Source organism: Cyclopterus lumpus, chromosome 5 (assembly GCF_009769545.1).
Source record: "Cyclopterus lumpus isolate fCycLum1 chromosome 5, fCycLum1.pri, whole genome shotgun sequence".
NCBI lineage: Eukaryota > Metazoa > Chordata > Actinopteri > Perciformes > Cyclopteridae > Cyclopterus > Cyclopterus lumpus.
The window spans coordinates 27,806,547-27,831,605 of NC_046970.1; the positions used below are offsets into that span (position 1 = coordinate 27,806,547).

The following is a 25,059-nucleotide window of genomic DNA, read 5'->3' on the forward strand; positions in this document are numbered from 1 at the left end:
ATTCTCAAAGCTGGGCTTCCATTTTTAATAATGCATCAAAACAATGGGGACACACTGTTAAAAGAAAGATGACAATATATGTGAAGAGTTTAGTTTTAAACATACACAGGAGACCAATGTTTAATCATGTTTTAGTCTTGTTTTCTGATTACGATTTACTCAGTTAATGTTCTTATTTTAAGCCCGACCATGTAGTTTTTCCCAAACCTAAGCAATGTTTTTTTGTTTGCTGCAATGTGTTTACTGGGACCATAGTGAGAGATCACAGTGTTATGGGCTGGGCTACCAAAGGCTATACAAAGTGAGCCAAGGGGTCAGTATGTGACGATTTGGGATGAGAACAAATTAAATTGTCACAGGAGAAGTAAACAGAACAGTGCAGATAAATATAGAAAGTAGCGTGTTGATCTGGTTAGCTTGCCAGGTAGCGGTGATTTCCGACTCTCTTGTTTTTCAAAAAAATATTTTTGCAAGGCAGAATTCATGATTGGTGTCATTTTTTCCAACTGGCGCTCAGTAATGTATTGTTAGTTCTTCGTGGTTCTCTCCTGCAACTTGATTGGATGCTGTTGGATTGCTTGGAATGAATAGCGTTGATGTAAGTTGATTCAGGAAGTGATCTGATTTGTGGCATACGTTTTAAATACAATCCTCTTTTAATATTTGGGCTTTGGAAGGAAGGTATCAAGTATTTCCAAGTCAAAGGACTCCAAGTCCAAGTGAAGCCACGAGTCACTCGTACTAAAGACAAATTTGAGTTGTACATCTCCTTTTGATTTTGTTGAGTCAATTCATCAATGTCATGTGACTTGAGTCCACACCTCTGCTGATTATTGAATATGCAATCAAAGGAATTAAACTTCTGTATCCACTCAAGTTGTGAATAAGTCAGAAAAAAGAAAATTTGCAGAGATGCATCAAGTCGAAAAAACATTATAAATTATGGACTTAAATTCATTGACTCTTGTTCCGCAGTCTTCATAACTTTCATTATCCGCCACAGAAAATAGCATTATATAACTAGAACATTTCTGAAGAAATTTAGATGGTGTGGCTACTACAGAGAGGTGTTTATCCATCCATCCATTTTCAATACCGCTTATCCTCATTAGGGTCGCGGGGGCGCTGGAGCCTATCCCAGCTGACATAGGGCGAAGGCAGGGGACACCCTGGACAGGCCGCCAGTCCATCGAGGGCACATGTAGGGACATACAACCATTCACTCTCACATTCACACCTATGGGCAATTTAGAGATCAATTAACCTGCAGCATGTCTTTGGACTGTGGGAGGAAGCCGGAGAGCCCGGAGAGAACCCACGCTGCCACGGGGAGAACATGCAAACTCCACACAGAAGGACCGCTCCGACCGGGAATCGAACCCGCGGCCCTCTTGCTGTGAGGCGACAGTGCTAGCCACTACACCACCGTGCAGCCCGAGAGGTGTTTATATACATGTATATTATATATATATATATATATATATATATATATATATATATATATATATTTATATATATATATATATATATATATATATATATATAAATATATATATATATATATATTTATATATATTACATGTGTGTTAATAACAAGAAAGAGCATTTCCTTCTGAAAATGCGTTGGAATGCTAAAATCTGAAAGCTTGAAGCTGAAATGTCAAAAGAAATATCTGAAGATTGCTGAACATAGCTGACAATAGCTAAAGATACCAAAAAGGGGAACTTCCTGCTGAAAAGTGTTGAAGCACAAAAACATTGGCCTGAACTGCTGAAAATCCGTGCAGTAGAAATGTATAATTGAAAAAGATGGAAGCAAAACTCTATCATCTAAATAATTAAAGATATGAATCACAATCCAAGAAATGAGAGAAAGGGAAAAAGTCAGACAGAAGAGAGAAAAAGAGAAATAAAGTGAAAGACAGAGGGAGAAAGAGAAATTAAAAGAGAGAGCGAGGGAGAAACCAGAGCACCAGGGTGAAGGGTAGACGCCAAACCATTTAAAACCCTGTAAAAAACATGATCAAATCACCAAAATAGTATTATCAATAGGGAGGAAAGACTGAGCCGAACGCGCTGATATGTTTGTTATCTTTGTGGAGTAAATGTGACCTGAGCAACTCTGAAGCTGTTTCTGATCTATTTAAAGACACAAACACACGTGCGCACGCACGTGGCGGTTCGCGCGCGCACGTTGCCGTTCACGTTCATGCATGTGGCGGCACATAGACATACACAGTCAGCAGCCTGCAGTTGTCTGTGTGGCCCACAACGTCATATAAATGAGAATCTGTGTATGTGTGTGTGTGTGTGTGCGTCTGTCAAACTGCACTAATGAGAACCTGTGTGCTTCCAACATCAAAAGTTGCCATAGTGATAACTTCAAAGGGATGACAGTTGCCAGGCTAAACATGGAGTTAAAGCTACGGAACACCTATCAAACTCTCAAAAAGTCAGTTAACTGTAGCTCTGTTTCTTTGGCCAATATTTTTTGAGAGGAAGGATGACTTTATGAACAGATACTGTGAACGGTGGGACTGTAGTGTAAGAACTGTGTCTCTAGTGTAAGAACTGTGTCTCTAGTGTAAGAAATGTGTCTCTAGTGTAAGAACTGTGTCTCTAGTGTAAGAACTGTGTCTCTAGTGTAAGAAATGTGTCTCTAGTGTCTCTAGTGTAAGAAATGTGTCTCTAGTGTAAGAACTGTGTCTCTAGTGTAAGAAATGTGTCTCTAGTGTCTCTAGTGTAAGAAATGTGTCTCTAGTGTAAGAAATGTGTCTCTAGTGTAAGAACTGTGTCTCTAGTGTAAGAAATGTGTCTCTAGTGTAAGAAATGTGTCTCTAGTGTAAGAAATGTGTCTCTAGTGTAAGAACTGTGTCTCTAGTGTAAGAACTGTCTCTCTAGTGTAAGAAATGTGTCTCTCTAGTGTAAGAACTGTGTCTCTAGTGTAAGAAATGTGTCTCTAGTGTAAGAAATGTGTCTCTCTAGTGTAAGAAATGTGTCTCTAGTGTAAGAAATGTGTCTCTAGTGTAAGAAATGTGTCTCTAGCAGCGATTTAGAAATCAGGTCCGAGTGTCTGTGAGAAGACTCTTTGGAGGGAAAGATATAATGGCGCTCTATGGGGCAGAGAGGTGGACTTGCTCCCTCGTTAAGGCTTCTCTTGACAAATGTGGGAAACATTGTGGATTCCATCGACACATGAGGACCAGCACAAGATTCCCTACGTTTTGATCCATAAATGGTGTAAAAAGAGTGAATATTGTGAGACTACTTTTTATTTTTGTAGGACTTTCGGTTGCTCCCTCTCACTCTAGATCTGAACATTCCATCCACTCCCATTATAAACTCTGAAACAGCCCGGAAATCTTCTGAAACCGATCAAAGATTCCATCTAAACTGTGCTAGCTATGAAAAAATGTCCAATTGGGCAAATAAGCGCCATCCTTTTGTTAACGTTTTAAACTTTAAATTATTCCTCTACCTTAATATATGGTGAGTCAGTGTGGGCACAAACATTAGCGTCTTCCGAAACCCCATGAATGGGACAATTTTGTTGGCGTTTTGGGGGCCAAGCGCCGGTCCGATCTCTTAGAAAAGTCATTCCACACGATTCCCGATCAGGCCGCACGTTTTTATGTATTTTGATGCATCTGCGACCTACACTTTGGGATCCTTAGTGGTCCAAAGTATTTTTCCCATAGGCTTTGCGATTTTTTCGCCGTTTTTCGTGTTTTTTCTGAAATGCACACGATTCCCGATCAGGCCGCACGTTTTGATGTATTTGTTACGTATATGCGAGCAACGCATGAGCCTGCTGCTTCGCATAGCCACACCGAATTACACATCCCTGTGTCCCTCAGTTTAAAAACGGGAGCATCAAGCACGCCGCAATTAATAATCACCAACAGATCACAATACAGCAAAAATCCATGTCAAGCAAAGAATTACTGCATCATTAATAATGGGTGACTATCACTGTTGTGTCCCAATTTATCAGCCTGAAGGCTTCCAGACGGATCTGCCACTAGAAAATAATCTCATCCTCATCCAAGCAGAGAGAGCAGGACTGTGTTATGAGACCCAAAGATCCACATGTTGCAGGAACATGCGGTAGGTAAAATTCTGCACCTAGAAATAGCGACATATTTCTCATTGTCTGTTTTTTACGACCCTAGTTTGCTCTCGTCGGCTGCTCGGTCCTGATGAAGAAGTTACAGTGTGTAGATTTAATAAAAGACAACAGCTGCCATCCCCAGGTTTTAACGCTCCTCGGAGACTCCATGATTGTGCTGGTGTGTCTGGCGTTTGGGGTTTCCAAAGGTTATAAAGGCTCCCAGAAGCAGACACAATTAGCTCCTTTTGATTGAAGGCTCCAACTGAAAATGTGTAAAGTTATAGGATGTAGGCAACTAGTTGGAACAGTTTTCAAGGTTCTTATAATTATTGCATGGCCTTCAAGTCTTATCACAAGTTTATAAAACTATTCCCAAAAAGAAACGAGTCTCTGCATTTAGGCCTTTAAGAAATGTGGAATGCAATCCGCTGAACAGTGTTAATAAGTCTAAATTAATAAATACTGATTATGTGAGCTCTCTCCAACTGGTTTGTGTCCCCACAGATCGGTTTAACATTGGTTTGTTGTTTCTGGATACTTAAAAACGTTAATTATTTTCGTAGTATGATTGATGAGGAAGAAACTACAAAGACTGTACGTCATGCACACATGTATTAATGACAAAGTGAGCATCACTTGCATGTTTTCTTTATTACAGTTTGTTGACAATTATTACACGCATTTGTCAATACTGAGTTCACTTTCAAACGGCTCCACAGTTTTCAAAATGTTGCTATTTTAAAAGCAATTAATAATAAACTGATTATATTTTGCTTTAAATTATTTTATTAGTAATATCAAGTGTTAGGATTATATTGATGAATATTTACAAGAAGATTAGTCCAGTCAAACAAGCTCTCAACATAAATGCTTTTCTTGGTTATTTGCTGAGAGACTGCAGGAATAGAAATAAAAGAGCTGCATAAAGTGTCAATTCACCAATAGAGAAGAAGGGAAGCATAATCAGTTTTAAATAGGGTCATTGAGAGATATATATATTTAAACATAAACTGCAGCCAATGTTTTGGAAAAATATAGCAGCGTGTCGTCAGCGTAGAAGTGAATGCATTTAATGATCATATATTTCAAATGTTATTAATTGTTTTCTCACTCAACCTTAACTTCCACCAAACTTCTGCATATTTGCTCTTCAAATTCCATGTGTCCTATTTACGAAATGTATATTGTTCGATTAACTGTTGTTCTGATACAGAAGCGTCTCCTGAACATCACACCTCCTGTCCTCCGTGTGTCCTTTCCTTCTTTCTAACGACTTTTTTCACCTTTCACTCTTGTTTTACTAGTAAACTTTTTTAAAATTATTTTAGAATGATGTACATTTCTGTTTGAAAAATATGATGGATATTGATGTGGTCACTGAATGCATTCTAAGTCAAAGCAGTGGAAAGTTTAGTCTAACTGTGTGAAGAGTTGTGGAAAAGTTTTTTTTTTTTTCATAAATGGGAAGCTGTTTGGGGACAGCTTTTCAACAAAGGCACTTTCCCGATGGTAGTTCAGGTAATTCTGTTGAGACCAAAGATCAATTCAATTCAATTCAGTTTATTTTGTATAGCCCAATATCACAAATTACAAATTTGCCTCAGAGTTCATTTTACACTGATGTCCAACTAACTCACTGATTGGAAAGTCATTATCAGAACCCACTGAGTAAAATCCACAGGAACAAAATAGGAGTAGAACGGACGTTCCTATTCAAAGTCGACATAGCAGGATGGCGATCGTTGAAGCGGGCTAGAAACGGACCAATAAGATCTGTTTCTAGCATCTACCATGCAAGATGCCACCTGCCCATCATGATTTAATTTTTTGTTAGGAACAATGAAAAAAATATGTGTTTCAGAGAAAGGCTAACAGACGGTTCTTCACAATTCAACTCAATGGAAGTTTATGGGAATCATTTAAATCCTCTTTTGGCGGCAATAAAATGTCATCCAGTGTTATTATACTGTTTTTATTTGTTTAAATAGTTATCATTGAAGTAAATATAACAGCTGATTCAGCACTTTTCAAGTGTAGTGTGTCTATATATATAAAGATATCTGAATATTGTATATGTGGTGAATGGGAACATATTTAGCATTTGGGGGCGTCGGCTGACACGATGATGCTATTGTCTATCTTTGAACAAGAAGTGCACACGTGTGAACGAACTTCACGACCATCGAGGCTGTCGGTCGGTGTTCCAGATGCATGAAGAGCGGCCACCATCAAAAAAAAAAACACGATTTCATCTACACGCGTCAAAAAAAAAATGACAAAAATGAAATTAGGAGGGTTAGGGTTAGGGTTAGGGTTAGGGTTGGCCGTTTTAATGGAGAGCTCTTGCGCAACTGCTGTCATCCTAAATGTTGTTTCATGCGATGCAAAGACCGTGAATCCGCCGCGATGCGTTTGAGCACCTCATGAATAAATCAGCCAGAGGAGAAGCGTTTTCTTTCCAGCCTCAGAATAGCTCATTTTCCCAGGAGGACCCGGCACGTCTCCTGGTGTGAAATGCCGAGGTCAAACGGAGGACACTCGTTGTCGCCGTTTAGGCGTCACGGTGCCACCGTCCAAGTTGATTTAGCTGTGTGTGTATGTGGAGGCCCCAGAGTGCAGGGTGGAGGAGGGTGGAGGAGGTGAGAGGAGGAGGACAATGTTTGCCATGCTAATATCATTTCTTCATGCAGCATGCATTTTATGGTATCCATTAATGTTTGCGTTTTCCGCCTGTCTCCTCTCCTCCTCCTCCTCCTCTTCCTCCTCTTCCTCGCTTGTCATCACTTCCTATTTATTGTCCTCTCTCTCTCCCTGTTGTTTTTTTGCCGTGACGGTTGCCGTTGGTCGGCTTCTTCTTGTTCCGATCACCAAAATGACCCAAAAAAAAGAAGAATCGTCTCACGATCGTGAAGTCACCTCGACACAATTGAAGTCAATGGGTTTGGTTTGTGCTGCCAACGGTTTTGAGGAATAGTCAATTAAAACACCTTCAACGGGAACATTTATTTCGGGGATGACCTCAGCGGTTAGTCACCGGCCTCGCTGGCTACCGGTTCTCTTTGGTTGAAAGATGTTTCACGACAAGGTCAAAGTAAAATATCGACCAGAACCAAGACATTGTTTCTGTTTTTGTTTGTTTTTTACTTTAAAGGGTTACATCACCCTTTAAATGCACATATTTAATAAATAGAAAAAAGTAAGAAATACAGAAGTCACAAGAACAAAACACACAAGTACAGAAAATACATCTTAATCCGGAAAATACAACTAAACACAGAAAATCAACTAAATACAGAAAATACAACCAAATACCGATAATAGATGGAAACAATACACCTAAAAACAGAAATATACTAACGGTTTTCTGTATTTGGTTGTAATGTTTGCTTTCTTTTGTTGTCAGGATCCTTTTTGTTATTATTATTATTTTCTTAACTTGCAGTCAGGTGAGCTTTCAGGGTCACTGTTCAGTTGGATACTGAAGACACACCTCACACACACACACACACACACACACACTGGTAAGGGGTGCTGCTGCCTGTGGTCTGAGGTTGTATTTAATATTATTGCCAAGCTATGGAACAATGAGCTCTTGGTCGGGGCCCAGCTGTGCAGCAGAGTTATTCACAGTCCTGTACTGTACATGTTTACAATGTCCAGCAGCATTTAAATGGCCTTGAATGGAAACATGGAGATGAGCATATTGGCTGTTTGAGTGGACCATTTGTTAAACAATAAAGTGGAATGGTAAATGTTCTCTGGGTTTTTGATGAAACCTCTGGGAAGAGACATGAAAGAAACACCTGAGCTCAGAGGACGAAGGCAGTCCTCAGAGGGACACTGTTCTACTCCATTCACTCGCAGTAAAAGAGCTTCATCAAGTTTGGAGGCTTGATTCTAAAACTCATTTCACTGTCAAAACGTGACCAACGTCTTATGGAGGGTCTCAGGTTCAAGGCTTTCATGTGTCGACTGCAAAGCCCTCTGAGGTAAATGTATGATTTGAGGGTTCATAAATAACTGCCCAGTTGTCAGAAAAAACATGTTAGCATTGTTTGTTTCTGCAAACCAGGCATATGTTGAATGTCAACATGTTTGTATATTATATCAAGCGACCACTATCAAAAGTTCCATGGTGGAATAGTTACATGGTAGAAAGAGAATGAAGAGCAACAACGCCCACTAAAGGCAGCTCGGAGATGTGTTAGACTTTCACCCAGGAGAACGTTATTAAACCAAAACGAAATGTTAATTTTAGGCTCGTTACATTTTGCATCATTAATTTACATTGTTAAGTTACATTGTTAAGTTACGTTTTTAAGTTTTGTTGTAAAGTTACGTTGTAAAGTTCAATTCAACTCAATTCAGTTTATTTTGTATAGCCCAATATCACAAATTAGAAATTTGCCTCAGTGGGCTTTACAATCTGTACACATACGACATCCCTGTCCTTTGACCTCACATCAGATCAGGAAAAACTTCCAAAAGAACAGAAAAAAACCTTTCACAGGGAAAAAAGGGAAGAAACATCCAGGAGAGCAACAGAGGAGGATCCCTCTCCCCGGATGGACAGGTGAATAGATGTCATGTGACCAGATGAACAGAGTTACAGAGTTACATAAACACATTACATGAATATGACAATGTATGAATGGAACTCCAATCCATGAAACAGAAGGAGGTAGAGAGGAGGGGGGGGGGCATCAGCAGGGCCAATGCAGGAGGCATGAGGTGCTCAGTGTATCCTAAAACATACCCCAGCAGCCTATAAGCCTATAGCAGCATATCAAGGGGCTGGACCAGGGCAAACCTGATTCAGCTCTAACTATAAGCACTATTAAAGAGGAAAGTCTTAAGTCTATTCTTAAATGAGGTGACTGTGTCTGCCTCCCGGACTGAAAGTGGAAGCTGGTTCCATAAAAGAGGAGCTTGATAACTGAAGGCTCTGGCTCCCATCCTACTTTTTAGGACTCTAGGAACCACAAGTAGCCCCACATTTAGTGAGCGCAGCTCTCTAGTGGGGCAATATGGTACTACAAGCTCCTTAAGATATGATGGTGCATCACCAATCAAGGCTTTGTAGGTGAGGAGAAGAATTTTAAATGTGATTCTTGATTTTACAGGGAGCCAGTGCAGAGCAGCTAATACAGGAGTCATGTGATCTCTTTTCTTAGTTTTTGTGAGTACACAAGCTGCAGCATTCTGGATCAACTGGAGGGACTTAAGAGACTTATTAGAGCAGCCTGATAATAAGGAGTTGCAGTAATCTAGTCTGGAAGTAACAAACGCGTGAACCAGCTTTTCTGCATCTTTTTGGGAGAAGATGTGCCTGATTTTTGAAATGTTACGTAGATGAAAAAATGCAATCCTTGAGATTTGCTTAACGTGGGAGTTAAAGGACAAGTCTCGGTCAAACAAAGTTATGTCGTTGAGTTACATTGTTGAATTACATTGTTAAGTTACGTTTTTAAGTTTTGTTATAAAGTTACATTGTAAAATTACATCATTAATTTACATTGTTAAATTACATTATTAAGTTTCGTTTTTAAGTTTTGTTATAAAGTTACATTAAGTTACGTTACTAAGTTACATTGTTAAGTTGTTGAGTTACGTTGTTAAGTTACATTGTAAAGTTACATAGTAAAGTTACATTGTTAAGTTATGTTATTAAGTTGTTGTTAAGTTGTTGTAAAGTTACGTTGTAAAATTACATTTTTTAAGTTACTTTGTAAAGTTTTGGTGTAAAGTTTTGGTGTAAAGTCTTGTAAAGTTTTGTTGTAAATTTACATTGTTAAGTTACATTGCTAAGTTGTTGAGTTACGTTGTTAAGTTATGTTAAGTTACGTTTGTTAAGTTACATTGTAAAGTTACATTGTTAAGTTACATTGTTAAGTTACATTGTTAAGTTATGTTATTAAGTTGTTGTAAAGTTACGTTGTAAAATTACATTTTTTAAGTTACGTTGTAAAGTTTTGTTGTAAAGTTTTGTTGTAAAGTTTTGTAAAGTTTTGTTGTAAATTTACATTGTTAAGTTACATTGTTAAGTTGTTGAGTTACGTTGTTAAGTTATGTTAAGTTACGTTTGTTAAGTTACGTTGTAAAGTTACATTGTTAAGTTACGTTGTTAAGTTACGTTGTCAAGTTAGTTTTTTGCATTGTTAAGTTGTTAGGTTAATATGTTAAGTTACGCTGTTAAGCCTCTGCGGCGCCTCCCAGAGGCGAGGAGTGGGAACAGGTTGTGTCTGAGGCTTAAGGGCCTGTAGTAATGTTTCCTTACTTGATCAGCAGCTCATTGACGAGCAAAAAACTCTCTGATATTTAGCGCTAACAAAGGCAACATAAACCCCATCAGATCACATCCTGCTGTAACACACTAATGAACACAAGCGGGTCCTCCGGTGTCACATCGACCTGCAATCCAACACCATGTAATCTGGTGGAGCAGCCCATCAGCCACAACTTTGTCTAACTAAGGTGTATTGATTATGTGCCATGGTGTGTGTGTGTGTGTGTGTGTGTGTGTGTGTGTGTGTGTGTGTGTGTGTGACAAACACTCACGCACACACACACACTCAAATCCGGAAAGACATTGGCTGTATAAGAGTAGGGGTTTAGATTCAATATCTGCCATACATTGTTGCAATATTGGGGATTTCTAACAGCCACGACATACTGTATTTCAGTACCACACGTACTGCATCCCATAATACACACACATGCAGAGAGAGAACAAACACACACACACTGTGTGAGCACAAGCAGCGGCATGATTAATGGCATGGGTCAAATATAGCAGCTGGATATGCGTGTGTGTGTGTGTGTGTGTGTGTGTGTGTGTGTGTGTGTGTGTGCGTGTGTGTGTGTGTGTGTGTGTGAGTGAAGACGGGTGAGGCAGGGTGGGGGAGGATAGGAGGAGATTTAAAGACTCAACCTGCAATTGTTCCATTTTCTGCCGTCTCAGCTCATCAGAGTCACTTAATAATAACAATAATGCTCTCTCTCTCAGACATTCCTTTACCTTCTCCTCCACCCTTTCTGCTGCTCCACCTCATCCTCCCTCTCTCTCAGACATTCCTTTACCTTCTCCTCCACCCTTTCTGCTGACACTCTCTGACTAGGCCATCAATCTCCTGCTGCTGTCCGAGGCCTGTTGAAGAACTTTTCCAGCTTCTCTTCCTCTCCTCTCCTCACCCTTTCTCTCCTCCATTCATCATTTACAGCCCTCTCACCTTACCTGCCTTTGCACTCTCATCCCACTTAACCTGTTCTCCCCGCTCGTCTCTCTCAAACTCTCTGCCGTCCTTTTCTTTCCCGATCACAGCCTCGTCATCTCTTCACCTCCTCGTTCCCTATTCCTCTTGTTCTCCTCTCGCCTGTCTTTCTTTTCAACTCCCGTTCCACAACTACTCTCCTACACTGAAACTTCTGCTGCGGTTTCATCTCGTTCACCACACTTTGTTTATTATGATCGTTGTGTGTCCGTAGTACAGTAGGAGTCGCCCCCTGGTGGTCAGTAGAGAGAATGCAGCTTTAAAACATTAAGCATAGACTTCTATACAACCAGAGGAGTCTCCCCCTGGTGGTCAGTAGAGAGAATGCAGCCTTAACACATGAAGCATAGACTTCTATACAACCAGAGGAGTCGCCCCCAGGTGGTCAGTAGAGAGAATGCAGCTTTAAAACATTAAGCATAGACTTCTATACAACCATAGGAGTCTACCCCTGGTGGTCAGTAGAGAGAATGCAGCTTTAACACATGAAGCATAGACTTCTATAGAACCAGAGGAGTCTCCCCCAGGTGGTCAGTAGAGAGAATGCAGCTTTAACACATTAAGCATAGACTTCTATACAACCAGAGGAGTCAACCCCTGGTGGTCAGGAGAGAGAATGCAGCCTTAACACATGAAGCATAGACTTCTATACAACCAGAGGAGTCGCCCCCAGGTGGTTATAGAGAGAGAATGCAGCTTTAATAACAAACTTTAAGACAGCATTGGCTTCACTTTTCAGAACCCGCCTGGAGCCACAGTCCTTTGTCCATCTTCTACTTTTTAGTGGTTCGATCAAATGCGAAAGATTTGACACGAGACCGCTCAGAATTTCCCATTTCACTGAGGAACACTCGTAGCACAGAAGCTAAAGATGCTCTAACTAGTGATGTAAAGTTCAGGACGACTGCCCACCGACACATAATGCTCAACACCAAACAGAGAGACCGTTAACGAGCTCTCGTCTCTACAACCTCCCTCTTCCTCCACATCATCTGTGCTGAGCTTGGCTGTTTTGTGCACTCCATTTAAAGCTCTTTGCACTTTCACAATAGTTCATCTCATCGTAAACAAGTTCTGCAGCCTTTCTTTTTTTTTACGCTGTCGTGCGAGATGCCCTTAAAGATTGTGAAGCTCTCGGCCGCATCAGAAGGATTTTAATACCTCCGCCGCCCTTGAGTTGACGCAGTCTTTATGTTTTATAGGAGTGAAGGAGGGCAACAATATAACAGTGGAGCCATTAGAGACAATATCCATGGTGAATATCCTGAATGCCTGCCATAAATCTAATCACAGGTACCGTAATGTTGACGGTGACAGTAGCAAGCTGGGTCCTGAGGGATGGTAATTAGACTTGAATAACCATCAATGGCCTCGGGGTGACCGTCTTAACCCACAGGGGGCTGAACAGGAACAATAAGCTCCTCACGGCGGCCCACGCCGGGTGACCTCTGCACCCTTCGTGTGCGCGGCTTCGCCATCCCTCTCATTACCCACCAGGGATGGCACTCAGCGGCCAATCAAGAGCTCCAGGGAGACGGCGGCCTGGTGGCCGGTCTGCCTTATTGCAAAACGTTGTTCCTCGTGTTCATGAAGAAAGAAATCTCTTTCTGAATGAGGCAATGTCACAAAAGGAGGAAATTTAACGTAAGAGAAACTTTAATTAAAATCCGGTTGTTGCAACAGCACAAAGCACAAATAATGTTAATAAGAAGAAGCTTTTATTTTGATAGCACCTTTCATAACATCAGATGCAGTTGTTTCACAAGAGAAACTAATTAATTACACATAAAAAAGGGGACACGAGGAGCAAAAACTGTGAAAATAAATAGATATTAATTAAGATATTACGACAATTTGATAATGGTAAAAAATATATATATTTTGACATGTAAAAAAACATAAAATCAAATATGAGAAAAAACTATAAAAAAATAAACTATTGTAATTAATTAAAAGCATGTTAAAATAATGATCTTTTTTCTTATAGCTTGACGTTGCTTGTCTAAACTTTGTCTAATCAGATAAATAAATAAAGATAACTTGAAGAAGACAAAGTAATTGAATAAGTGATAAACAAATAAGAACACAAATAATAAATTGTTATATATTTAATTATATTCGGCATTTTTGTAGCTTTCCCAATAATAATACAAAATTCATAATAATAATAATATTTATTCATAACACAAGTTTACAAAGTGAGTTCACGGAGCAAATACATTAAGAAGTTGAAAAGAAATGTATACATGTAGATGTAATATAATATATTTGTGGGAAGTGGGACCGTACATAAATAATAAAGATTGTCAATGAGTTGCAAAGAGTGAATACACAATGTCAGGAATGCAAGCAGTTAAGAGCATTTGTAATAATATCTAACTTATAAATACCTGTTTATTCTTTGTAAACATCCCAAAATAATTCTAGCAATTTGTTACTTTACCACAAATTGAATTGATTTAAAGATCTTTGAAAATAACGATTATAATATTAGTTTGTGTTTTATTTTGTAAATCATTCCACTCAGTCAGCCCTCTGAAACTTAACAAAAAAAATCTACAATAAATATATAATATATACAAGATACAAAACATATAACATTATAAAATCCATGCATTAAAGTATCATTTCTGCCTTTGCTCATCTTTAATAATAGACACTATTAAATTGCACGCAATGTTTCTTTTAATCTGAATGATCCCACATGGTCTTCGTCCCACACGTTCATTTGTGCACATGAATATTAAAGCCTTCCTCTGGAGCTGCAGCAGGACTGTGTGCATGTGGGTCAGTGAACATTGGTTCCTTCATGGAGATTCAGTCCAGACAGCAGAACCAGCTATCCTGTCCATGAAGGTCACGAACAGGACCGGTGATAAAGGGCAGCCCTGGCGGAGGCCAACACCCACCGGGAACGTGTCTGACTACCGAGGAGACGAACACAGCTCCTACTGCAGGCGTACAGAGACCGGATGGCCCGTGCCAACGGGTCCGGCACCCCATACTCCCGCAGCACCCCCCACAAAAAACCCAGAGGGACCCGGTCGAAAGCCTTCTCCAGGTCTACAAAGCACATGTAAACTGGTTGGGCAAATTCCCAGGACCCCTCCAGTAATCTTGCGAGGGTAAAGAGCTGGTCCACTGTTCCACGACCGGGACGGAATCCACACTGTTCGTCTTGAATCTGAGGTTCGATAAGCTTTTCCCGGGAGGCTGAGCAGTGTGATACCACGATAGTTCGAGCACACTCTCCGGTCCCCCTTCTTGAAGATGGGAACCACCACCCCGGTCTGCCAGTCCATGGGCACTGTTCCCGACCCCCATGCGACACTGAAAAGGCGTGTCAACCAAGACAGCCCAACAATGTCCAGCGCTTTCAGCATCTCAGGGCGGATCTCATCCACCCCTGGCGCCTTGCCACCAAGGAGCTTTTTGACTACCTTAGCGACCTCTGCCAGGGATATGGGTGAATCCACCCCAAAGTCTTCCGGGGCTTCCCCCTCTCCGGGGGACATGTTGGCCGGGTTTAGGAGTTCCTCAAAGTGCTCTTTCCACCGCCCGACGATGTCCCCAGTCCGGGTCAGCAGTTCCCCCCCCCCTGCTGAGAACAGCCTGGGGTAGACCCTGCTTTCCCTTCCTGAGCCGTCGGATGGTTTGCCAGAACTTCCTTGAGGCCAACCGAAAGTCCTTCTCCAAGGCCTCTCCGAACTCCTCCCATGCCCGAGTTTTAGCCTCCGCGACCATCGCCGCTGCAGCCCTTCTGGCCCGCCGGTACCCGTCAGCTGCTTCAGGAGACCCCTGGGCCAGCCAGGCCCGAAAGGCCTCCTTCTTCAGTTTGACAGCTTCCCTCACCCCCGGTGTCCACCACCGGGTTCTCGGGTTGCCGCCACGACAGGCACCGATGACCTTCCGGCCACAGCCCCGAGCAGCCGCGTCCACAATAGAGGCTTTGAACAAGGTCCACTCGGATTCCATGTCCCCAGCCTCCCTCGGGAATTGTAAGAAGTTCTTCCGGAGGTGGGAGTTGAAGACCTCCCGGACAGGATCCTCTGCCAGACGTTCCCAGTTCACCCTCACTACACGTTTGGGCTTGCCAGGTCTTTCTAGCCGAGTCCCCCGCCATCTGATCCAACTCACCACCAGGTGGTGATCAGTTGACAGCTCTGCTCCTCTTTTCACCCGAGTGTCCAAGACATACGGCCGCAGATCAGATGATACGATTACAAAGTCGATCATTGATCTCCGGCCTAAGGTGTTCTGGTACCAGGTACACTTATGAGCCACCTTATGTTCGAACATGGTGTTCGTTATGGACAAACTGTGGCTAGCACAGAAGTCCAACAACAAAACACCATTCGGGTTCAGATCGGGCAAGCCGTTCCTCCCAATCACGCCCCGCCAGGTTTCTCTGTCATTGCCCACGTGAGCGTTGAAGTCTCCCAGGAGAACTATGGAGTCGGCAGGCGGCGCCCTTTCCAGGACCCCTCCCACCGACTCCAAGAAGGCCGGATACTCCGAAATGCTGTTCGGTGCATAAGCACAAACAACAGTCAGAGCCTTACTCCCCACAACCCGTAGGCGCAGGGAGGCGACCCTCTCGTTCCCCGGGGAAAACTCCAACACAGCGGCGCTCAGCCGGGGGCTCGTGAGTATCCCCACTCCCGCCCGGCGCCTCTCACCCTGGGCAACTCCAGAAAAGGACAAAGTCCAACCCTTCTCCAGGAGCTTGGTTCCAGAGCCCATGCTGTGCGTGGAGGTGAGCCCAACTATATCTAGCTGGTACCGCTCCACCTCCTGCACCAGCTCCGGCTCCTTCCCCGCTAGTGAGGTGACGTTCCATGTCCCTAGAGCTAGTCTATGCCGCCAGCGATCGGCCCGCCCAGGTTTCCCGCCCGGTCTACATAGCGCCCGACCCCGATAATTCTCCCTGCGGGTGGTGGGTCCACAGGGTGACTGGTGATTTCAGGATTCATAGAATTGTTTTGTTAAGAATTGCATTTGGATGAAACTTGAACTTCACTTTATTTAGTGAACGTTGCATGTATGATTGTTGTTGTTGCCAGAATCCCATGAATCTGAAGGTATGAAGAGTCAGAAACACATGAATCTGAAGGTATGAAGAGTCAGAATCACATGAATTTGAAGGTATGTAGTCATATCAGCTGTGGTTGTAATGTTGTGGACAGCTAAATTATTGACTAACAATTATGTTGAATAATTATGTTTGTAAAAGAAAAACATAGATAATCATCAGATTACTATAATTCACTCATTTTAACAGCTGCTATAAACGGCAGAAGGATGTGTAACTGTTGCTGCTCCTCCTCCCACACTGAATGGTTTCTGTCACCGCTCCAGAGTCATAACGAGCCTCCCCTGTTAACAGAGCCCAGGGAAGGCTAATTAATGGACTTTGTTTGCACCTCGCTGACACGGTTTGACGGACAAACGGTTAAACGAGACAGGAAAAGCCTGTGATGACGCGAGATGTGTTCGAACTCCGGCTTTTACAACGGTTAGCTAATGAAACTGTGGCCTGTGTCTTTGGAATCAGATCAGAGAGGTTTCAGCTCTTTAACCACCTAATTGTTCTCTCGTTCAATGCAGCACAGACCCAGAAACAGAAGAGATTTTTTTTATTTAAATGCTGTTTATTGGGAAAAAAACTAATTGTGCCTACAACAACAGGGTGTCCAGGGGGAGACATCTGTCCATAGAGACACCTGGACTACATGAAAAACAATACAACTGCATCACAGCCAACAGACAGGTGAGGTGAGAGACAGAAAGACGAGGAGAGAGACGGTCGTTGAGGAGAGAGACAGACAGGTGAGGAGACAGACAGACAGGTGAGGAGAGAGACAGAAAGACGAGAAGAGACAGACAGGTGAGGAGAGAGGCAGAAAGACGAGGAGAGAGACGGACCATTGAGGAGAGAGACAGACAGGTGAAGAGATAGACAGACATGTAAGGGGAAACAGACAGGTGAGGAGAGAGGCACACAGGTGAGGTGAGAGACAGAAAGACGAGGAGAGACAGACAGGTGAGGTGAGAGACAGAAAGACGAGGAGAGACAGACAGGTGAGGAGAGAGAGAGAGACAGGTAAGGAGAGAGGCAGACATTTAAGGAAAGACAGACAGGTGAGGAGAGAGACAGAAATATGAGGAGGGAGACAGACAGGTGAGGTGGGAGACAGTAAGATGATGAGAGACAGACAAGTGAGGAGAGGGACAGACAGGTGAGTAGAGAGACAGAAAGACGAGGAGTGACAGACAGGTGAGAAGAGAGGCAGAAAGACAAGGAGAGACAGACCGGTATAAGGAGAGAGACAGAAAGATGAGGAGAGAGACAGACAGGTGAGGTGAGAGACAGAAAGGCGATGAGAGACAGACAAGTGAGTAGAGAGACAGAAAGACGAGGAGTGACAGACAAGTGAGGAGAGGGACAGGCAGGTGAGTAGAGAGACAGAAAGACGAGGAGGGGGACAGACAGGTGAGGTGAGAGACAGGCAGGTGAGTAGAGAGACAGAAAGACGATGAGAGACAGACAAGTGAGTAGAGAGACAGAAAGACGATGAGAGACAGACAGGTGAGGTGAGAGACAGAAAGACGATGAGAGACAGACAGGTGAGTAGAGAGACAGAAAGACGAGGAGTGACAGACAGGTGAGAAGTGAGGCAGAAAGAGGGTTAGTGGGTCAGTGGTTAGCAGGTCAGTCTTTGCAAAATGGATGCCTGGGTACAATGTTCGTATTTTATTTTATTAACAAATCCCCCTTTTCACACCCTAATGCTGTGAATTCTATCAATCTGAGCATTTGTCTATGCTTAGGCCTTTACTTCGTCCTTTCTTTTGGAAATGTCAGTATTTGTCATATCCCTCCCCTTTTTTTGTCTTCTGTCAGACCCTCATATGGTTCGCTCAAACCATCTTTTAGGTTAACGTATGGTCCCAACAAGGGCATTTGTTGGCCATAGTGAGCATCTTTTTTCTCTATAGCCGCTTCAATCAGCCGAACTGAAAGGGACCTGAGGCAGGGAATGCAACAACACCCACAGCAGGAGAGTAGGGCAATAAATATGGCAATGGACACAGCCACTGATAGAAACACTGCTTTATACTTGCCAAAAATGGAGTCAAGCCAGGATGTGAAAGGGTCTGTGTCTATACCGGAGTTCTCAGCAAGTTCATTAGATAGGCTAGTGAGTCCCGCCAATGCTTTAGTAATGCTCCCATCCGGGGCAGTGTTTTCTAGAATAAAAGTGTACACACACATCCTTTTTCGGCCAACAACATATCCAGTGCCATCTTATTTTGCCATGCAGTCAAGGAAGTTGCATGGAGCTGTTCAGCCAAACCTTTTATGGCATTGCGGGTGTGGTTGAGGAAACGCTGCTGATTGTAATAAATGTAATTTATCCAATCCACATTTTTATTCATGGTGATCCAAAGCAAAATAGATCTGATTGCGGGCTTTGAATTCATCTGGGACTCCCCTGGGAACCCCAATGGCATCAAAATAGTTCCCATGTTCCCCAACGGAGCATCAGGATCCAAATCCGGCCGACATTTCTTTAACACTTAGTTTAAACATCTGTCTCTCTTTTCTGGGCAGGATCACGGAGGCTTCGGCAATTTTATCTAAGTCCTCACTAGTGAGCAATACCATGGTTTTTGGCAACAGCAGTCTGATCATAGCACATGTCCCTGACCATTCTTTTGGCAGAATGGGACGTAACTTTTTCTTTGGCCCACAGATCCACCATACATCAGCTAGTGCGGTGGTTTGGTTATTGAATAGTTTGAATAAAATTGGCCAGATCCATGTATGTTATTGCATTGGATTCTGGTTTCACAACTATTTCTTCACTATGGGTCACTGAAGCTTTTGTTTTTGATGTTACTTCTATAGTTATGTCCCCGATGCGGTCTTTGCCGGATTCGTGAATACCTATAGAGTAGGTTCCTGAATCTGTTAGTTTTGGGTGAGTTATGGTCAGTCCTCCAGGGTTACAAGTGGTGCTATGCAAATGTGTCAGCGGGTTTGGTGCCGTTTTGAACAGGTAGAACCTCTGAATCATATCTTTGGCGTTTTTGACTGGCGGGACGCTTCCCCAATCGGTACCAGCCGTGTTTGTTATTACCATTTCCCACCCTTCACACTGAGTGCCCACACATAGGTAGTACACTGCATACTGCGCTCGCCATCTCATGAGGTCTTGTACATAACAGTCCCAGAGCAGAAAAGGGCGGTTCCAGTGATGCCTTCTGTAAATTTCAACACCAGGTTCTGGCTGGTTTTAGTATGCCTATTGTCAACAGGTCTTTTGAACATACATTTTCCTCGTTTCAAGGTTCTGGTTAAAGAGTGCATTTTTGGTCTGATTGCTGGTGTGTTGGGGATCAACTCATTTAACTGTCTTTTGCGTCTTGGATGTATTGTGGGCACGGTCTTAGTTTGGTTGGAATTGCTTGAGTTTAAGGTTGCTGTAGTTGTAGGTTATTTTGTGTTGGTTTGATCGTTTCTTTTTTCATAAAATGTTCCCAGTCCCCACAGTGAGGCCCCAAAAGTTAAGGCCATGACTATTGCTAGGGGGATTGCTATTTTCCATCCGCATCCCCAAGTGGTCCATCTGACCCCAATGGCTTCTTGTTTTCTTTGAGCGCCAGGTTTCCCGAAAAAGTGTCCGAAGACCTGGCATTTTCCCATATCAGTTCTTACTTCATTCAATGTCCTTAATGGACTTGGAGCTTGGACACAATGTGTCAAGTGATGCCACTTCGCACCCGCCTTGCCTTTGACCTGGACCGAGTGTGAAATAACCTCCTTCACTTCGTACGGTCCAGTCCACCTGGGTTCAGTCCACTTTCTTTTGTGAACTCGAACTCTGACACCAGTCTCCTACCTTTACTTGTGTCTCCGAGCCTTCCGGATCGATCGCCTGGGCACGAACAACCTGGTTGGAGAGATCTGTGATGAGAGTTGTTAGTGCAGCCATGTATTCACTTATTTCAATTTTGCTAACATCCAGAGATGGCATATGACCTCCATCTCGGGGTGGCCCTGGCATTCTCCTGCCTGTCAATAACTCATGCGGTGTCAAGTGCATATCCCCACCTGGTGATGTTCTCATGGACATCAATGCCAGTGGTAACGCCTCCACCCATGTTATCTTAGTGCCATCGCACATTTTCGCTATCTTCCTTTTTATCGTCTGATTGGCTCTTTCGACTAGCCCCTGAGACTGACGATGATATACTGACCCAAACTACGCCCAGTGTACGTTCGACATCTGCCAAGTGTTTGTTGTTGAAGTGTGTTCCATTGTCAGACCCGATTTGTCTTGGTACTCCATACCTTGGTATGAGATCTGTTTTTAACCATTTTATTACTGACTGTGCGTCTTCATTTTTAGTGGGGATCGCTTCTACCCACTTTGTGAATCTGTCTACCATAACCAATAAGTATCTTTTCCCTCCCACCCTGTTTTCTGGTCCCATGTCTGTATAATCTATACTGATGCCTTGGAATGGGCCTTGGGGAACGGGATAAGATCCCATTGGTGTCTTGAATGATTTTCTGACGTTGTGGTTTTTGCAAGAGGTGCATTTGTCACAAAAAAAGTGTGTCAGAGCTTCATGAGGTACTGGTCTCAGTATCATTTGTCTGGGTGTGTAGCCTCCAGCTTTCTTTGCTGCAGTATCATTTCCTTTGCTCACATTGGTCAATGCGTTGTCATGACCTTTACATTTCATCACTGCCAATTCTTTAGGACATGCCACAATTAGTTTTTCCAAATATTTGTGATTGTTAGGAAACTTCTTTTTATCCATTGTGGTCCATCGATGCGTACGGCCCCGTGGCCGTATGCTGAGTCAGTGTAGATGTTGACTCTTTTTCCTTTGCTCCATTCCAAAGCCTTGGTTAGAGCAATTATTTCTGCAAGTTGTCCTGATACTGGTTGAGGTATTATGGCGGCCTCTAGAGTTCGGTGATTCCCTTTTTCATCTTGCTCCACTACTGCATATGCCGCTATGTTACCATCTGATCCTTTGTAGCAACATCCATCGGTGTATAGCCAATGATCTGTATTCTTTAGCGGTTCCGATTGTAGGTCCATCCTCAATTTGGTTTCTGTTTCAGCAATTTCTTCACAACAGTTTTGTTGTCCTCGTTGCATTTTTTCAGCCATATTGATGTCTGTATTTACAAAGGTGATGTGTTTTCTGATCAGTTTGTCTTTAAGTTTTTCTTTTCTTCCTGCACTGAAGGTGAATTCTTTTCTTGTTACAAACGCAATTACTCCATGATCGGTGTAGACTTGTAATGGATGGCACATTACAATGTGTCGGGTTTTATCAATGGCTTTTGCGAGGGCTGCCATATGTCTGGAACATGGTGCTTGACCTGTTTCAATGTTGTCAAGTTTTGACGAGTGATACATCAATATCGTTCTCTGTCCCCCTTTTTTCACGTACGAGAAATAGGGTCCTGTTGTCGTCTCTGTTGTCGTCGTTTCTGTTGTTGTTGTCTCTGTTGTCGTCGTCTCTGTTGTCGACGTCTTTGTTGTCGTTGTCTCTGTTGTCCTCTCTGTCGTTGTATCTGTTGTCGTTGTCTCTGTTGTCATCGTCTCTGTTGTCGTTACCTCTGTTGTCGTTACCTCTGTTGTCGTTGTATCTGTTGTCGTTGTCTCTGTTGTCATCGTCTCTGTTGTCGTCTCTGTTGTCGTTACCTCTGTTGTCGTTGTCTCTGTTGTCGTTGTCTCTGTTGTCGTTGTCTCTGTTGTCATCGTCTCTGTTGTCGTCTCTGTTGTCGTTACCTCTGTTGTCGTTGTCTCTGTTGTCGTTGTCTCTGTTGTCATCGTCTCTGTTGTCATCTCTGTTGTCGTTGTCTCTGTTGTCGTCGTCTTTGTTGTCGTCGTCTTTGTTGTCGTCGTCTTTGTTGTCATCGTCTCTGTCGTTGTCTCTGTTGGCCGTTGTTTTTCTTGTTGTTTCTGTTGTCGTTGTCTCTGTTGTCATCGTCTCTGTTGTCGTCTCTGTTGTCATTGCCTCTGTTGTCGTTGCCTCTGTTGTCATCTCTGTTGTCGTCGTCTCTGTTGTCAACGTCTTTGTTGTCGTTGTCTCTGTTGTCGTCTCTGTTGTTATATCTGTTGTCGTCGTATCTGTTGTCATCGTCTCTGTTGTCATCTCTGTTGTCGTTGCCTCTGTTGTCATCTCTGTTGTCGTTGTCTCTGTTGTCGTCGTCTTTGTTGTCGTCGTCTTTGTTGTCATCGTCTCTGTCGTTGTCTCTGTTGGCCGTTGTCTCTCTTGTTGTTTCTGTTGTCGTTGTCTCTGTTGTCGTTGTCTCTGTTGTCATCGTCTCTGTTGTCGTTGTCTCTGTTGTCGTCATCTCTATTGTCATCGTCTCTGTTGTCGTTGTCTCTGTTGTCTTTGTTGTCATCGTCTCTGTCGCTGTCTCTGTTGTCGTTGTCTCTCTTGTTGTTTCTGTTGTCGTTGTCTCTGTTGTCGTCTCTGTTGTCGTTGCCTCTGTTGTCGTTGTCTCTGTTGTCGTCGTCTCTGTTGTCGTCTTTGTTGTCGTCGTCTCTGTTGTCGTCGTCTCTGTTGTCGTCTTTGTTGTCGTTGTCTCTGTTGTCGTCTCTGTTGTCGTCGTCTCTGTTGTCGTCGTCTCTGTTGTCGTCTTTGTTGTCGTCGTCTCTCTTGTTGTCGTCTCTGTTGTCGTTTTTGTTGTCGTCGTCTCTGTTGTCGTCTTTGTTGTTGTCGTCTCTGTTGTTGTCGTCTCTGTTGTCGTCGTCTCTGTTGTCGTTGTCTCTGTTGTCGTCTTTGTTGTCGTCGTCTCTGTTGTCGTCTCTGTTGTCGTCCCTCACACATCTCAGTGTCTCAGTCTCTTATTTCACAACTCAGTCACGACCCGATTGATTCGCTGAAGGACGACTTCCTCCAGCTGCATCCGCCTCGTTTGTTTGCGAGTGATTTAATAATGATTAGTTTCGCTCTCAGTCTCGACTTGAACGTGAGACGCTGGAATCTTCTCAACCGAGACGTGCTGTCGGCAGGAATGAGCAGGGTGCATGCTGGGATATATCAATGGAAGAGCTCTGTGCGTAACGAATATCATTCACTGGGTTTATAATCCTCACTAATCCTGTTGCTTTAATACATTTGACCAAATGGAATATCTTTTTTTGTTTTTTGTCTTATGTGATTTGAGTGTTGCATTCAGGGACACTGGGAGTGTTTTAGATTTTAAAATAAAAAAGAAATGGAAGCAATGGAAGGTATGAATAACTTTATTATCAAATAAGGTTTTTCTTTCCCTCCACAGATGATGCAGATAACAATATATATATATATATATATATATATATATATATATATATATATATATATATATATATATATAATTTTTTATAAATGCAGGAGCGGAGTAACTCCCAGGAGGCTGACAAGATAAATGACCCACTTAACCTGGTCCGGCTCTCTCTTTATCGCCCGATAACAAGAAAACTATTAGGTTTCTTCTCTTTTATTTGCTGCGTCAGGACCCGACTGTCCGCCATGATGCAGGCGAGGGGCGTCCTGATTAAAGCCTGCTCAGTTTCCAATTATTATTAATATTTTATCTCTTCATCTTTCCACACCAATCTAGTGCTGAAAACTCACACACATGTGCAGATTATACAAAGACACAAATTATCTTATCATCTTATCATGGTGATTAATATCACGAGACGAGCAGCTGCTTGATGGGATGAAACAAGACACTTTTCTAACAAACGTAGTTACGCCTTTATTGTTTATTACGTAATATCGTAATTCTGTAAAGACACTTGTAGCTACAGCGCTCATAAATAAATAAATATAAATATAAAGTAGTTTATAATACGGGTAGATGAAATCAAGCATTCTGATTGGTTGAGAGTGAGTCACGGGTGTACTTTATTCAACCATAAAGTCCTGTACAACCTGTTTACATTTATCTGAGCGTTCCATATCAGTGCACTCTCAAAATAAAAAGGTAGATTTTGCGCGGCCATTAGTTTCATTTCAAGTTTCAGTTACCGAACTGAACTTTGATATTTTGATCAGTGGTTAGAAGAAGAGGAACTTCAGGTGGACGTCAGATAAGAAAGAAATTGAGACCTATGAAATGTTGCGCAGCAAAAATAAGTTCCCTTCAAAGCTACTGGCACAAAATCTAAATGAAAGACAGCATTGGAGTGATAATTATAATAAGGCAGCTTGCTATTTATAATGTCGCTGGCAACCGTATTATGAAAGCAATACGGTCCTCGAGGCAGGACTGTATTAATTCAATTCAATTCAATTCAATTCAGTTTATTTTGTATAGCCCAATATCACAAATTACAAATTTGCCTCAGAGGGCTTTACAATCTGTACACATACGACATCCCTGCTCCCATCCTACTTTTTAGGACTCTAGGAACCACAAGTAGCCCCGCATTTAGTGAGCGCAGCTCTCTAGTGGGGAAATATGGTACTACAAGCTCCTTAAGATATGATGGTGCATCACCAATCAAGGCTTTGTAGGTGAGGAGAAGAATTTTAAATGTGATTCTTGATTTTACAGGGAGCCAGTGCAGAGCAGCTAATACAGGAGTCATGTGATCTCTTTTCTTAGTTTTTGTGAGTACACGAGCTGCAGCATTCTGGATCAAC

At 42.6% G+C, this 25,059-nt stretch overlaps 1 protein-coding gene across 1 annotated transcript in view; it reads left to right on the forward strand.

Annotated features, from left to right (window-relative positions):
- Positions 1-25,059, forward strand: part of LOC117730698 (metabotropic glutamate receptor 7) — a 172,987-nt gene that overhangs the window by 142,680 nt on the left and 5,248 nt on the right. The window lies entirely within an intron of this gene.